Source organism: Carcharhinus amblyrhynchos, chromosome 1 (genome assembly GCF_965287045.1).
Source record: "Carcharhinus amblyrhynchos chromosome 1, sCarAmb.v2.hapA, whole genome shotgun sequence".
Taxonomy (NCBI): Eukaryota; Metazoa; Chordata; class Chondrichthyes; order Carcharhiniformes; family Carcharhinidae; genus Carcharhinus; species Carcharhinus amblyrhynchos.
In genome coordinates, this window is record NC_137324.1 from 162,369,481 (window position 1) to 162,383,942 (window position 14,462).

Below are 14,462 nucleotides of genomic sequence, written 5' to 3' on the forward strand. Positions count from 1 at the left end.
AATCATCCCCAATCAAGCTCCACATGCAATCCGAAGGGACCATTAAACCACAGAACACTGCATTAGTCCAGATTAAGGATAAATATGATATCAATTATAATGCGTCAGCAACAATAAAGGACACTGGCTACAGACAACACAGTACCAACAATTTGCCAAGGACTACAAAAACATCCTGCAGAGAAACATTTTTAAAAATACATTTCTTAAAGGCACAGTACCATCACATCTGTAACTCGCCTTGCACTCAGGCCACACTCCAACTTGTAATGGAGTCCATGAGAAGCAAAACCTTCAGCATTATTTCATTACAATGCTCATATATTGCACAACAGAGGTTAAATCACGGAAGTAAACACCATTATACACAAACGCAGTCTTCAGCTATGAGGAGAGATGAAACATCGGTCCCTGCAAGTGGCCAAATGCAATAAACCTTTTAGAAATTGCACACATTTCTTAAATATGAATTGTTTTCAGCACCATCGCATTAACACTCAGAGTATGAGAAGTGTTATAAGCTTGGAGTGAATGGAATCAAAGGTTATGGGCAGAAAGCAGGATTAGGCTATTGAGTTGGACAATCAGCCATGATCATAATGAATGGCGGAGCAGGTTCGATGGGCCAAATGGCCTCCTCCTGCTCCCATCTTCTACGTTTTCTATGTAAGATACAAAATAACATTTGCAAATGTATCAGAATTAGTGAGTGCAAGCAGGCTTTTCCACTGAGGCTAAGGGAGAAAGAAACTAAAGGACATGGGTTAAGGGTGAAGGGGAAAAAGTTTAAAGGGAATATTTGGGGGGGGTTGGGGGGGGGGTGCGGTTCTTCACACAGAGAGTGGTGGGAGTAAGGAATGAGCTGCCAGATGAAGTGGTGAAAGCAGGTTCACTTTTAACATTAAAGAAAAACTTGGACAGGTGCATGGATGGGAGATGTGTGGAGGGATATGGTTCAGGTGCAAGTCAGTGGGACTAGGCAGAAAATGGCTCGGCACAGCCAAGAAGGGCCAAAAGACCTGTTTCTGTGCTGTAATGTTCTATGGAAATATATTTTAAAAATACAATTTTAATTAAATCCTTGGACACTTTTTACAAGCCCTGAGTGAAGCCTCTTATTGGCTGCTTCATTCTGCTCAACATAAATTAAGCTGCATTAACAAATGAAATTCATTCAACTAAAGAAATGGAAGATGACTCAATCTTCAGTAGTTTCATGGTTAGCTCAACACGAGCGGTGATTGCTTCCTCACTGCTGCTACCCTGACTGACCAATGCTTTTGTATTGGTGGGCGTTATAATCATCCACTACCTAACATAATTCGATTCACAACTGGTGCCACAAATCTTTGTCGTTGTCAGTCTTTGGGCCGCTTCTCTTCTCCGAATTCTGTCTGTCTTCTCATCCTTACCACAATGCAGCTCCTACAAATGTCAGCAGCTGAGGTGCTGGGACATTTATCTCTCCAACTAGATTTTCAACTGCACCATCCCTGAAGAGCCTGGTTTTCAAGCTATGGCCCCCTTATTCTGGGCATTCCCACCAGAGGATACAGGGGAGATGTAGAGAAAATATCTACTCTTTTTAAATCATCTAGAAGAAGAGATAATGCAATCCTTCAGAAGGCTGATGGGAGGCTGGCCGGGGATGGTCGTGGATGGTGGGTCATTGGAGGTGTGAATTTCATGGTTGCGCTGAGTGCTAACCTCAGGTGACGAGAGCCATTGTTTCATCTGGAAGTAACGGCGAACTGCATCAGGAAAAAGGTTAAAACAGATTCGGAATAAAGGGTGCATTTACTCGGTAAAGTCGCCATAGTCCCAGGCAACCATGGGCTGTGACTGCTGACAATTTAACCTGAGGATCACCACATCCCAGGTGAGGGGCAAGGTTGAGAAGTTGGGCCTTCATGAATAACCTCAGCCAGTACAGGAATTAAATCTGCCCAGATGGCGTCACTCTGCATCACCAACCAGCTATCCAACCAACTGAGCTAAACTGACTCCTAATAACTACATTTATCACAATGGGCTTTTTTTTTCCCCTGTGAAGAAGTGTGAAGATTCCCAAAATAGAGTGCTATTGAGCAAATGTGAGCAATTGGAAAGCTCTGTATAAATCAGGTGAGTCTGGAAACAAGGAAAAGTGAGAGAAGGTGAGAGAACAACCGTTCAATAGCCAGAGCAGATTGGCTTGGAAAAATATGCAAGGTTTAAAGAAAACTCTTTGTGCTGCAACTAGTCAGTCTGGGAAAGCGAGGGCAGAAATGACAATTACAAAGGGGCACAAGTTCAAGATGAGGGGGGAAAGATTCAGTGGAGGTGTACGGGAAAAGTTTTTTTTACACAGAAGGGGGCCTGGAATGCACTGCCAAGAGAGGTGGGTGAGGCAGTTATGTTAGCCACATTTAAGACTTATCTTGACAGACATATGAATAAAAGGGAAATACAGAGATATAAGCTGTTGGTCTAGATAGGTAAGCATGATTGGCACAGGTTTGGTGGGCTGAAGGGCCTGTTCCTGTGCTCTTTTGTTCTTTGTAAGCTCTTGATCCAAGTAAAAGAGGTTTTCCCTTAAATGAATACCATGGGTGGGCTCTTCTTGTGGTTTTTAACCTATAAAATGGAGAGTTGACGAAAGGCCCCTGATGCCTCAGTGATGAGGCCTCCCCCTCGATTCAAGATCCTGGCGACCCTCAGTCTCGTGGACTGAGAGCTGCCAGCCAATCAGAGGCCAGCAGCGGCTGTGCTCAGTGGTGGGGAGGCTATGGTTGCGGCACTGCAGTCGCAGGATCCCCCGACAACCCAGGTAAGTACTGTGGATGGAGGGTGTGGAGGGCGGGGGTGGGGAGAGTGGAGGGAGTGCTGTTGGGCAGTTGGCAGCAAAAACTAAGGAATGGCTGCCACTGCTCCCCCCCCCCCCCCCAAGCCCACTTCCCAAAGTCTAACCCTTTAACTGAGAAGGACACCAGCCTCCCCCCCCCCCACCATTATCTCCACCACACCCCCGTACACCCCCACCACCCACACAGATCTCCCCCCACCCCCTTACCGCCTCCCCCCAACTGCTTGGAGACGGCAGACTGGCTGCACAGTTGTGCACCTGTCATGCATGCACATTGCGACAGGTCTGGCTGCAGCTGGATTGACACCAGTGGCAGCAGGATGAGGCCTTTACGTGGTCATTAATTGAGAGTCTCGGTTGATGGTGGGTCGAGAAGGTCGATCCATGGGCTTTCCGACCCAGATCTTGATTCCGCTTTAAGTGGGGAATGTGGCAGGCCCTTGATATGACGCCATCCTGCCTAAGTAAATGCCCTTTCCACCTCCAGGCACAAGAACAGCAGAGTCACAAGATCCTGTGTTGTATCTGGAATTCAGTGCATCAATAAACGTGAAGATTGTGTTCTAATCAAAACCTATTAATTTTAGCTCTGCAAACAGCCCCAAATTTAAATACACTCCAACTAGTTTCCCGATAACCCTACATGGAGTTAAATGTACGAATTTTTTCAACTTTGTTCTCATGCATTTTCAAACTATATTTTATTAATTTCAAAATTGTTCCACATTTGCATTAATAAAGAGAAACTTTGCCACCGTTTCTAGCTGAGCAGCAGGAGTAGCTGCATGGGGCCCTTATGTATTTTTTTAAAAAAACTAATTAATATTGAATCGAAACAGAAGAAGGTGAGAAATTCCCTCTGTACCAGAGAAAAACCTTTCCTCTTTGTAAAGTACATTTTTGATTACTTCTGGGAGTGAAATTGTCTTTGTTGTAGTCTCATCAAAAACAAGGTGTTGGAGATGTCATGTAATTTGAAAGAAGCCACTGCAAATATTGTTTCATGAGAGCGACTGCAAGAACAATAACAAGCTGAAGTTTCTATTTAATCATAGATCTCATTAATTTTAATGGCAACAGTTGTGAAAGTCAGCGGCACATTTCAAAATAATTTCTCTCAAGATCAAATCATCAGTAGGAAGCGTCTAATAAATGAAAACGAGTGCCTCCAGAGAAATTGGAAAGGAATACAGGGATTTTCATGTACTGTCAACGTGTCAGACAATGGCAGCTGTGCTTCTATGGAGACAAAACCCCTATGCTCCTTCTGAGTTTGCGTTAATCCCCAGCTTTGTCATAAAACATTGCTTTTAACCTTGACTGCTATGCATAGTTCCACAGTTACATGCTGCTTCATTGTTTCATCATATTTGTTTCTTAAACAAAGCTAAACAACCATAAAATGCAATGGAGAATGTAACAATGACTTTAAGCTATCATTACAAGCGGTCAGGGCTTCAGATGTAATTTGCAGCGAATAAAATGTCAAGCAGAAAGAATGCATCCTTTGAACTACCATTACCCCGATCAAAATTGATAAACTCCAATTTCACCTTTAGAACAGAAGCTGCCGCAGGGCAGGAAGGAGACACACACACACACAGGGGAAATACAACACAACTTAGTTATCTTCATATTATCTCATGCACACGTGTGTGTATATATATATATATATATATATACATATACACAGAAAATCTTGGTTCAATGGCTCAGAGAATTGTTTGTTCGGAGTTCCCTCGGAGGGTTTGTGATGAGGAACTTGAAGTGACAGGGTTTCACACAAGTCGCTTTTTGAGTCAGAACTTATGGTAGACTAGCCACCAGAGTGTGAGAGACAGATGACAGGGCTTTAAGCCAGGGATGCGAACGGGGTTTGGTGATTTCTTTTCTCTTTAACTCATATTTTAATTGCACAGATGATGTTTCACACTGTGATAAAATACAAAGATAAACCTAATTGTCGAACTGAAGAGGTGAAATCAGAATCTGGGGAATATGTGTTGAAAAACTGAATAGCATCAACTACAAAAATAATTATTGTTCAACTTGCATCACATTAAACTTCAATGGATCACTGACAGAACAAAACAGACATAAAGCAAACCTACAAACCATATTTTTTGAATACGTATAAAATTTTTGTTCTCGTTTAGAGGAATCAAATCAGGAGATTTAACGAGTAGAGCTCCTTACTATTTTTCATTACAAAGCTTGCTTTCTTTCCACAGAAGTAAAGTAATCCTATTTTACACCAAGGAAATCAATGCTCAAGAAATTAAAGTGTTTCCAGAAATTAACATAATGTTAAGCTTCAATTAACCATCTTTAGATTTGTCAGGGATTTCAGTTGTATGTCACTGTAATTTTGTACATTTTGTAAAAACAGGTAACCAGAAACTAGTTTCTTCACCTAGCATCGTTCCAAATAGTTGCCTCTTTTATTTAGCATCCATTGTACATCCAACAATTCATCAAGCCAGGAACTCCTGCTGCTAGTTCTTCAAACATTTCCCTCCTCCCCCCCCACCCCGGGATACCTTCAAATCAATAACTCCTTATAATTCTGGATGAGTCCAGCTCAACAGTCCCTGTCACTCCGGCATTCCTCTGTAGGCGAGGTTTGACTGGGGTTTGCCTTCTGTTATTGATATCTACTGAAGTTTGACCTTATCCAGTACTGGATAAACAAACCTCAAGTCAGGACAACTGTACAAGAAACACAGAAACTTTTGGTATTAGTGTTCTGTATATAAGGCTGAGACCTGCTTTACTCACTTTCAGCAATAGAATGGTTTAATTGTAAAACCAAATAAAGGTTTTCCTTTTTTTAAAAAAAAAGCAGCTTAACAATGAGAATTGTTAGGGTGGCACGGTGACACAGTGGTTAGCACTGCTGACTCACAGCACCAGGGTCTCGGGTTCAAATCCCAACTTGGGTCACTGTCTATGTGGAGCTTGTATATTCTCCCCGTGTCTGTGTGGGTTTCCCCAGTGCTCCGGCTTCATCCCACACTCCAAAAGATGTGTAGGGTAGGTGGATTGGCCTTGCGAAATTGCCCCTAGGTGTCAGGGGGGCTAGCTAGGGTAAATGCATGGGGTTATGGGGATAGGGCCAGGGTGGGATTATGCTCGATGGGATGAATGGCACTAAGATTCTAATGCAGTTTCCTTTGGCACTATTCACTTTCACTTTGTCAAACCTGTAATCAGTTGGGAAAACAATTATTCTAGAAAACACTTCTCCAAACAAAATACAATTAAAAATTGTGTGCTTTTGTAAAAATAATAAATACCATGAATATTAAATAATGCAGCAGCGTCATTATTTTTGTTGAGACACTGATGTTGCTTGTTCTTTACAAACCTTTGTTATTTTCTGGGGTTTTCTAAAATGAGACAAAAATCGAGAATTAAAACAAAAACGGAAAATACTGGAAAATCTCAGCAGGTCCAACAGCATCTGTGCAGAGAGAATAGAACCAACAGTTTGAGTCTAGATGACCCTTCGTCAGAGCTCAGAGCAAAGAGAATCAGTTACTATGAGGGGGTGGGGTAGTGGGGTAGTTGGAATGGGACAATGGGAATGTAAATGAGGATACAGAAGGCTGAGAATGTGCTAAAATGTCCATTAAGTGATCAGAATGAGTGAATGGCAGAACAGAAGAACAGATTGTTAAAGGACTGCCTGACAAAATGCCCTGAAAAGGGAGTGGGGGAGTGGGGGAGTGGGGGAGTGGGGGAGTGGGGGGGGGGGGGGGGGGGGGGCGGTGGGAGGGGGGTAGTGGGGGAGTGGGGGAGGGGTGGGGGGCAAGAAGGAGAGCTGGAATGGAGAAGGGGAAAACTGGAAGTGAGAGAGAAGGATGATATATGAGATGAAACAAAATGAAATAAAATAAATGGAAATGGGATGAAGGTAAAGGCGAGAGTTCATGCTCTGAAATTGTTGAACTCAATGTTCACTCCAGAAGGCTGTAAAGTGCCCAGTCAGAAGATGTGGTGGTGTTCTTCCAGTTTGTGTTGGGGCTTGCCAGAACATTGCAAAAGGCCAAGGACGGATCTGTGGACAGGAGAACAAGATGGTGTGTTGAAGTGGTAAGCGACAGAAAGATCTGGGTCCTGCTTGTGGAGGAACCAAAGGTGTTCAGCAAAGTGGTCACCCAGTCTACGTTTGGTTTCTCCGATGTAGAGTAGACCGCATTGGGAGCAGCGAATGCGATAGACCGGATGAAATGATACTTCACCTGAAAGGAATGTTTAGGACCTGGGACAGTGAGCAGGGAGGAGGTGAAGGGGCAGGTGTTGCACCTTCTTCGATGGCATGTAAAGGTGCCATGGGCAGGATGTGAAGTGTTGGGCGTTATGGAGGTGTGGATCAGGGTGTCCCAGAGAGAACGGTCCCTGCGAATGCAAACGGGGGGAGTGAGGGGAAGATTGTTGAGTGGTGGCATCGTGCTGGAGTTGGCAGAAATGGTGAAGGATGATCTTTTGAATGCGGAGACTGGTGGAGTGAAAAATGAGGACAATGGGGACCCTGTCCTGGTTCTGGGATGGTGGGAAAGGGGTGAGGCTGTGGCCTGTGGGATGGGTTGAATGTGGTTGAGGGCACAGTGGGTGGAAAACTACAGTTGAGTAAGAGGTGAGACATATCAGCTGCATTATTTTGGAAAGTGGCTTCATCAGAACAGATGCAGCAGAGTTGAAGGAACTGAAAGAATTAAAATATTGTGACTGAGGAGAAAAAAATCATAGAATCCCTATAGTGCAGAAGATGACCATTTGGCCCATCAAGTCTGTACCGACTGTCTGACGGAGCATCCCACTCAGAACCTATTGCTGCAACCCTACATTTTTGCCCTGCTAATCCCTTTATCCTACACATCTTTGGAGACTAAGGGCTAATTTAACATGACCAATCCACATTTTGGACTGCAGGAGGAAGCCAGAGCAGCCAGAAGAAACCCACACAAACACAGGGAGAACGTGCAGACTCCACACAGACAGTGACCCAAGGCTGGAATTGAACCCATGTCGCTAGCGCTGCGAGACAGCAGTGTTAATTACTGTGCCATTTCTGCCATCCCAAGGAGCACCAGGAGAAAATCCAGGCAGACACATGGAGAACTGTGAGGTAATTTAAACAAACTTTTCTTTATCCTGAGGGCCTGAGTTTCAATATAGACCAAATCGATGCAATTAAACCTCTCGCGAAGCTGGCTCCAAAATGTCTGAAATAAAATGAGTCATCCAATCTCAAGTCTGACCTTAATGTGCAAAAATCTAAAGCACAACATTCTGTGGATATAAATAAGTTTTGCTCTTTAAAAAGACATAACGGTCGCAGTTCTGGGCAAATCAAGGACTGTCAATTTTGACATTTTGGTTAAGATGCATCCCTGGGACAGAACCAAGACTGTTTAACTTTTTACATGGATATATTGCACCTGATTTAGGATTGCTTGATCTGAAGGCAAATACAGCTTAGTAATAATGTCACTGTACTAGTGTTTTCAGAGATCTGGATTAATGTTCCAAGGTCACGAGTTCAAATCCCACAACGATAGTTGGAGAGAATTTATATTTAATTAATAAATCTGGAATATAAAGCTCTTCTCTGTAATGATGATCATGAAAATAATGGACAGTATTTTCCAACCCCCTCCCGTGGCAGGTTCGGTGGCTGGCAGGAGCCATGAAATCAGAAACCCACTGGTGTTAAAGCACGTCGCAGCTCTCCCGGTGGTGTGTTAATGGCAGCTTGGGCTTTCCGCTGACTGAGACTCATTTGCATCTCATGAATGCTCATTAAAACAGCTGCCCACCGGCATCCCGTCAGGCCTTCCGATCTTGTGTCACACCGGTGGGAATTCACGTCGGTCTAATACCCAACTGATGAAGAGTGGCGTGCACCAGGCAGTCCTTAGTTCACAAGCAACCAACACTTAACATATTCCACTGAAGCACTCGTTACCGGGACATAGTTCTCCATCACCCCGAATCACCGATTGATTTTGCTTTCTAACCTCGGCATACCTGCTCAGTTGAATAGCCTTTGTTAAGTTTAAGTGATCCACTGTCTGCAAGAAGGCAGACAATGTTTCACCCAAGACTCCAAAAGTAATTCGATCACTGGATAGTTGATCTTTTAGTTGCCGTATTCACAGTTCACTGCAAGACTACACAGATCATTGATATAATGCATTAATACTGTCCCCTTGTCATTGGATACGCTTGTTAAATTTAGCCCACTCAACAATGGTGTTCTTTCACAGATTGAAGTAGACATCAAGTACATTTATTACTTCATCATACATTGTTTTTTCTTTGTTGATCCCTTCCCTGACCTAGATATCGTCTGCATTGTATATAACAGCGCATTGCCTGCTCATTGTTCAACCTTGCAATGAGGTATGTGCAGTGCAATGTCTGGTAAATCATTAGAGCTAATTCAATCATGTGTCCAAAGCCTTCTGGTAGTGCTTATTCTTTCACTTGCTGCCATCATATCACAGAATCATAAAAACTCTACATTGCAGAAGGAGGCCATTCAAACCATTGAGTCTGCACCAATCACAATCCCATCCCAGGCCCTATCCCCACAACTCCACACTGCTAATTATCCTGTAACCCTTACATCCCAGGACACTAAGGGGCAATTTAGTATGGCCAATCAACCTAACCCGCACATCTTTGGACTGTGGGAGGAAACCGGAGCACCTGGAGGGAACCCGAGTAGACACGGGGAGGCTGTGCAAACTCCACACAAACAGTGACCCAAGCCCATCGAACCCAGGTCCCTGGTGCTGTGAGGCAGCAGTGCTAATCACTGTGCCACCATGCTGTCCTTTAGTGTTCATTTGCATGTATTAGCTCTAGAATTATCACAGTTATTCAAGTAACGGTTGGAACGAACAAAGGAACCATAACTGATTTAATGAGCCATTCGCAGTTTCACTGTGTGTACTTAGACTGCATGGCTTATTCTTTAAGACAAGCATATATTATTCTTGGTCTCATTATGTTTGTACAAAATACTTAGGGCTGGATTTTCCAACCATGCTCACCCCAAAGCAGAAAAATCCCTCTCGAGGTCAACGGACCTTTGCATGGTTCATGTCCCGCCCGAATTCTGCCCTTAGAGTCTGTTGCGGTAAGAGAAACACAACTTTCTGTGTTTCATACTGTCATAAGGTCTATAGCATTCAATGGAGCTACCATCGCTGAATCCTCCATTATCAACATCCTGTGGATTACCATTGACCAAAATCTGAACTGGACCAGCCATATGAATATCATGATTACAGGAACGGCTCAGAAGCTGAAATTTCAAGGCCAGTAACTAGACTCCTCATTCTGCAAATCCTGACCTCCTTCCACAAGATGCAAGTCAAGGTTATAGTTAAATACTCGCTTGGATGAGTCCAGCTCCAAGAAAACTCACGATACTTGGCACAATCCAGGACAAGCGGCCCACTTGATTGGCACCCATCCACCACCTCAACATTCACTCCCTCCAGCACAGTGGCAGCGGTGTGCACCATCTACGTGATGCACTCGACAAGGCTCCTTCCAAACACATGATCTCTTCTATCCATGTCATTCTGGGTGTTAGATGCATGGGAACATCTCTACAGCAAGCAAGTTCCCCTCCAAGCAACACACCACTCTGACTGAGAACAATGTCGCCATTCCTTCACTGTCACTGGGTCAAAATCCTGGAATGCCTTTCCTAACAGCACTGTACATGTACCCCACAGACTGCAGCATTTCAAGAATGTGCCTTAAGGGAATTTAGGGATGGGCAAAAAAATGTTGGCCTTGCCACTAATGCACAATTCTAATGAAGTGATTGAAACAAAGGCACACAAAATGAAAGATGTTTGTTTGCAAGGTTTACATTTCCCACAATAAGGTATTGATTTCACAAACACAACTTCTTATTTCAGAATAAAATAATGTACCAATTCAGAAATCGATAAAGAAAACATTAGTTTTTATAGCAGTGAGAGCAGCAATTATTGGCAATTTGAGCCATCCATAGGAAATGATTGTTTTAAGTTTTATTTTTAATTCAGGAGGACTCAGAGAATTCTTGGGACGTGGGTGTCACTTGCTAGGCCTGCGTTCATTACCCATCCCTAATAGCCCTCGAGAAGGTGGTGTTGACCTCCCTACTTGAACCACTGCAGTCCACACCGTGTAGGTACCCCACACAGCTGTTGATGAGGGGGTTCCAGAATTTTAACCCCTAAGTCATATATAAGAAGGAATAACCACCCCCAGAATACTAATGTTGCTAGATGGCCACACTCTCTGATGGCTGGGAGAAAACTCTCTGTAGATTTTTATTTTGTTAAAGTGACACCATCTCCATATCAGAAAATTCATGCATTCTGCAATTGTGATCTACCAGGGCAGCGGGGGGGGGGCGGGGGTAGAGGGGGCGGGGGGGTAGAGGGGGCGGAGGGTGGTGATCAGCTGGGCCAGGGTAGTGGGGATCAAGTGGTGAGCAGCCAGGAGTGGGAATGATGGAGGGCCAATTGGTTGCTGTGGATATTGGGGCAGCAATCAGCCAGAGGTGGGTGAGGGGAGCATATTGGGTCGATTTACAATAGTGGAGGAACTGGCTGGTCTCTCTATTTTATGCAACAGAACAGAGAGAGCGGCGCATGTACGATAGTACCTTCCAGTGTGAGCAGCCAGCTTACCAGCATAAATAGACTCTGTCCACTCCCTCTACTGGCATGAATCACATTTTATTCTGCACTAAGTGCCATAAGATTATGTCTGAAGCTCACTACAAAAACGGGTGTGATTCTTTCCTGTTTTTATGTTTGTTTTGGTAAGATCTTCCAACATCCCCTCCACCACCCCACCCCCAACACCCAACCACCCTTCCGCTGCCTTATTAACTAGTTACTAAGATTTTTAGACAGTCAACCTTAAGGCACTCACAGAGTTACTAGCAAAGAGTTAAATGATTCTCAGAACGAGATTATAAGCTAATAAGAGAATAAGTTACACACGTGAATGCAGTAAGAGAATTAAACAAGCAGTATATGTTGATATTTTAAATGCATGTTAAGTATTAGCATTGTATGAAGCATTGTTTACTTTAGCCAAAGGCAAGTTACTATAAGATGTAATAATAAAAGCAAATAGTTCAGAACCAAAGTCCTGGAAATACCATAGTTAGCAAAATTCATGTCACATTTTGTCCAGGCTCAAGATGGAAATGTGTCCTATCCAGTTTGGCAATGATCCAGTGGAAGTGTTCACTTTGACCTCTATAGTGAACATTTAAGGTAACTTGGCAACGAGGAAGGGACTTGAGCCTAGATGGGAGTTAGCATCTGGATTTAATGGATGAATGAAATATCATTATTTTGGATGGTGAAATGTAATTGGCTGAGGTACATGACAAGGATTATTATTGATATGTATATACTAAAGATGATTGATTTTAAGCTAAAGAAAAGCAGGAATGATTGATAAGAAAATCTACAATTGATCTGTTCAGAATTGTAATGGGCAGGTATATTCAGAGAGATTTAGCTGCTCCACCCGAGAGCTGAATCGACCCTTTAATGACCTCCTAGCAGCTGCTGGTTAACTAAAGTCGTGTCTTTGACTCAGAAACACCGGTTTTGTGAGTCTTGTATTGTCTTTGAGTTTTCCTGATAGTACTGGTCACCTCAGGTACCCTGGCAAAATCCCCACCCCCCACCCCCGCTTAACTTTTACTTACTTTTAGAAAACATAGAGGAACAGAACCACAGGATCACTAATTAATTTGAACAATACAGAAAAGAACATACATAACAGGAAAAATTGGATTATGATACAATACTCCTTTACTTCTCACTTAGTGTCATAAATATATACAGATTTTAAGGCTAACATAGATTATAAAGCGTATCTTAAGCTACAATGGGCTCAGTAACACAAAGTCTTTTTAAACACATACTGGCTGTGTCAAAACAGCCATTCTGCTCTGAACCCAGGTTAGTGTCACATGAGACATTTCAAACTCCACTTCCAGAAAATGGTTTAAAATCTTCTTTTACCACATTGTTTTCTACCAATGATTTGCATTCCAAATCCAGTCCAGGTTTTCCAAATGACTCTTTTAAACAAATCTTCCACTCCACATTTCACAAAGCATCCAGCATCAAGGATGTTCAACACCCCCTTCAGGATTACTTTGTGTTGACTGTTGTGCAAACAACTCACAATTTCTTAAATGGCTGATTCCCAGAATCAATGGAAATGGCATCAAATCTTTGATTTACCTCTGAAGTCTGCTTTTCCATTATAATTCTGGACAGAGCTATTGTCACTTGCACTCATAACACTTTGTTTTTTCCTTGAATTCTCATGACTTATACCTTGGCCTCTGTTCTCTTAACTTCAGTTTTCTTAAAACATTCTCTCTCCCAATTCCCTAGTTACCTGGACTGCATCTGGTCCTTAGGGAAGTCTGCCTCTTTGCAGTTCCCTCGTTTTGTCCAGTCTTTCTTCTACTGGCAGAGTTGAGAGATGAACACTTCTTGGGGTGATATCTTCAACTGCAATATCCAGTTAAGACGAAATAAAAAGAAACCTTCTAACTTAAAAGGCTCCCTTTTGCTAAACAATGATCATAGGTTTTTGCCTTTTATTTATTCTTCACACTGTAACCCTCTGTAAGCAAAAGAGAAGGACAGTTGGATTTAAAGCCAACCTCCATACATACAAACACCTTTGTCCAGAATGATTCTAACTTTAGGTTTTATTTTTCCTTAAACACAAAAATTAAATTAAACCCACCTGAAAATCTAATGTTACCAATACAAATGTAAATCCTTAAAACTACATTTGTTTTCTTAATATTTGCACAGACCCAAAATATTACCATTCCCAGCCAAGCAAATCTATGTGTGGTCAAACTATTACCACCATCTCATTATTTGCATCAGTGAAGACAATGAACTCATCAGTGTGAATCACTGAAGGTGCAACCCTTTTTAAACTATCGCCTCAATTATCTCAATTAAAATAAAAAGATATGTGTTAATCAAGATGGTTTTGTAGCTGAAACACTCAAAATCAGGCTTGAAAACAATGGCACTAAGTTGTGCCAAGCGCAATGACAAACCTTTTGTCTCATCTCCTTGGAACCACACAATGAATTATTTTAATCAGAAGGGAAGAAGATGGAGACGTAGGATGGTCAGGACGGGAGCAAGGAATCACATGGGTCACGCCAAGAAACTATGATGCTACAATAGGATACGCGGCTATAAAAATAGTGTGAGGGAGAGGGTTTCAGATTCCTTAAAGTTTATTCATAGGCCACAAGTAGGCTTACATTAACACTGCAATAAAGTTCCTATGAAAATCCCCTTGTCGCCACATCCCAGCCCTGTTCAGGGACACTAAGGTACAATTTAGCATAGCCAATCCACCTAACCTGCACATCTTTGGACTGTGAGAGGAAACCAGAGCACCCAGAGGAAACTCATGCTGGCACAGGGAGAATGTGAAAACTCCACACAGACAGTGACCCAAGACAGGAAGTGAACCTGGATTCCTGGCGCTGTAAGGCAGCAATGCTAATGACTTTGCCACCATGTTG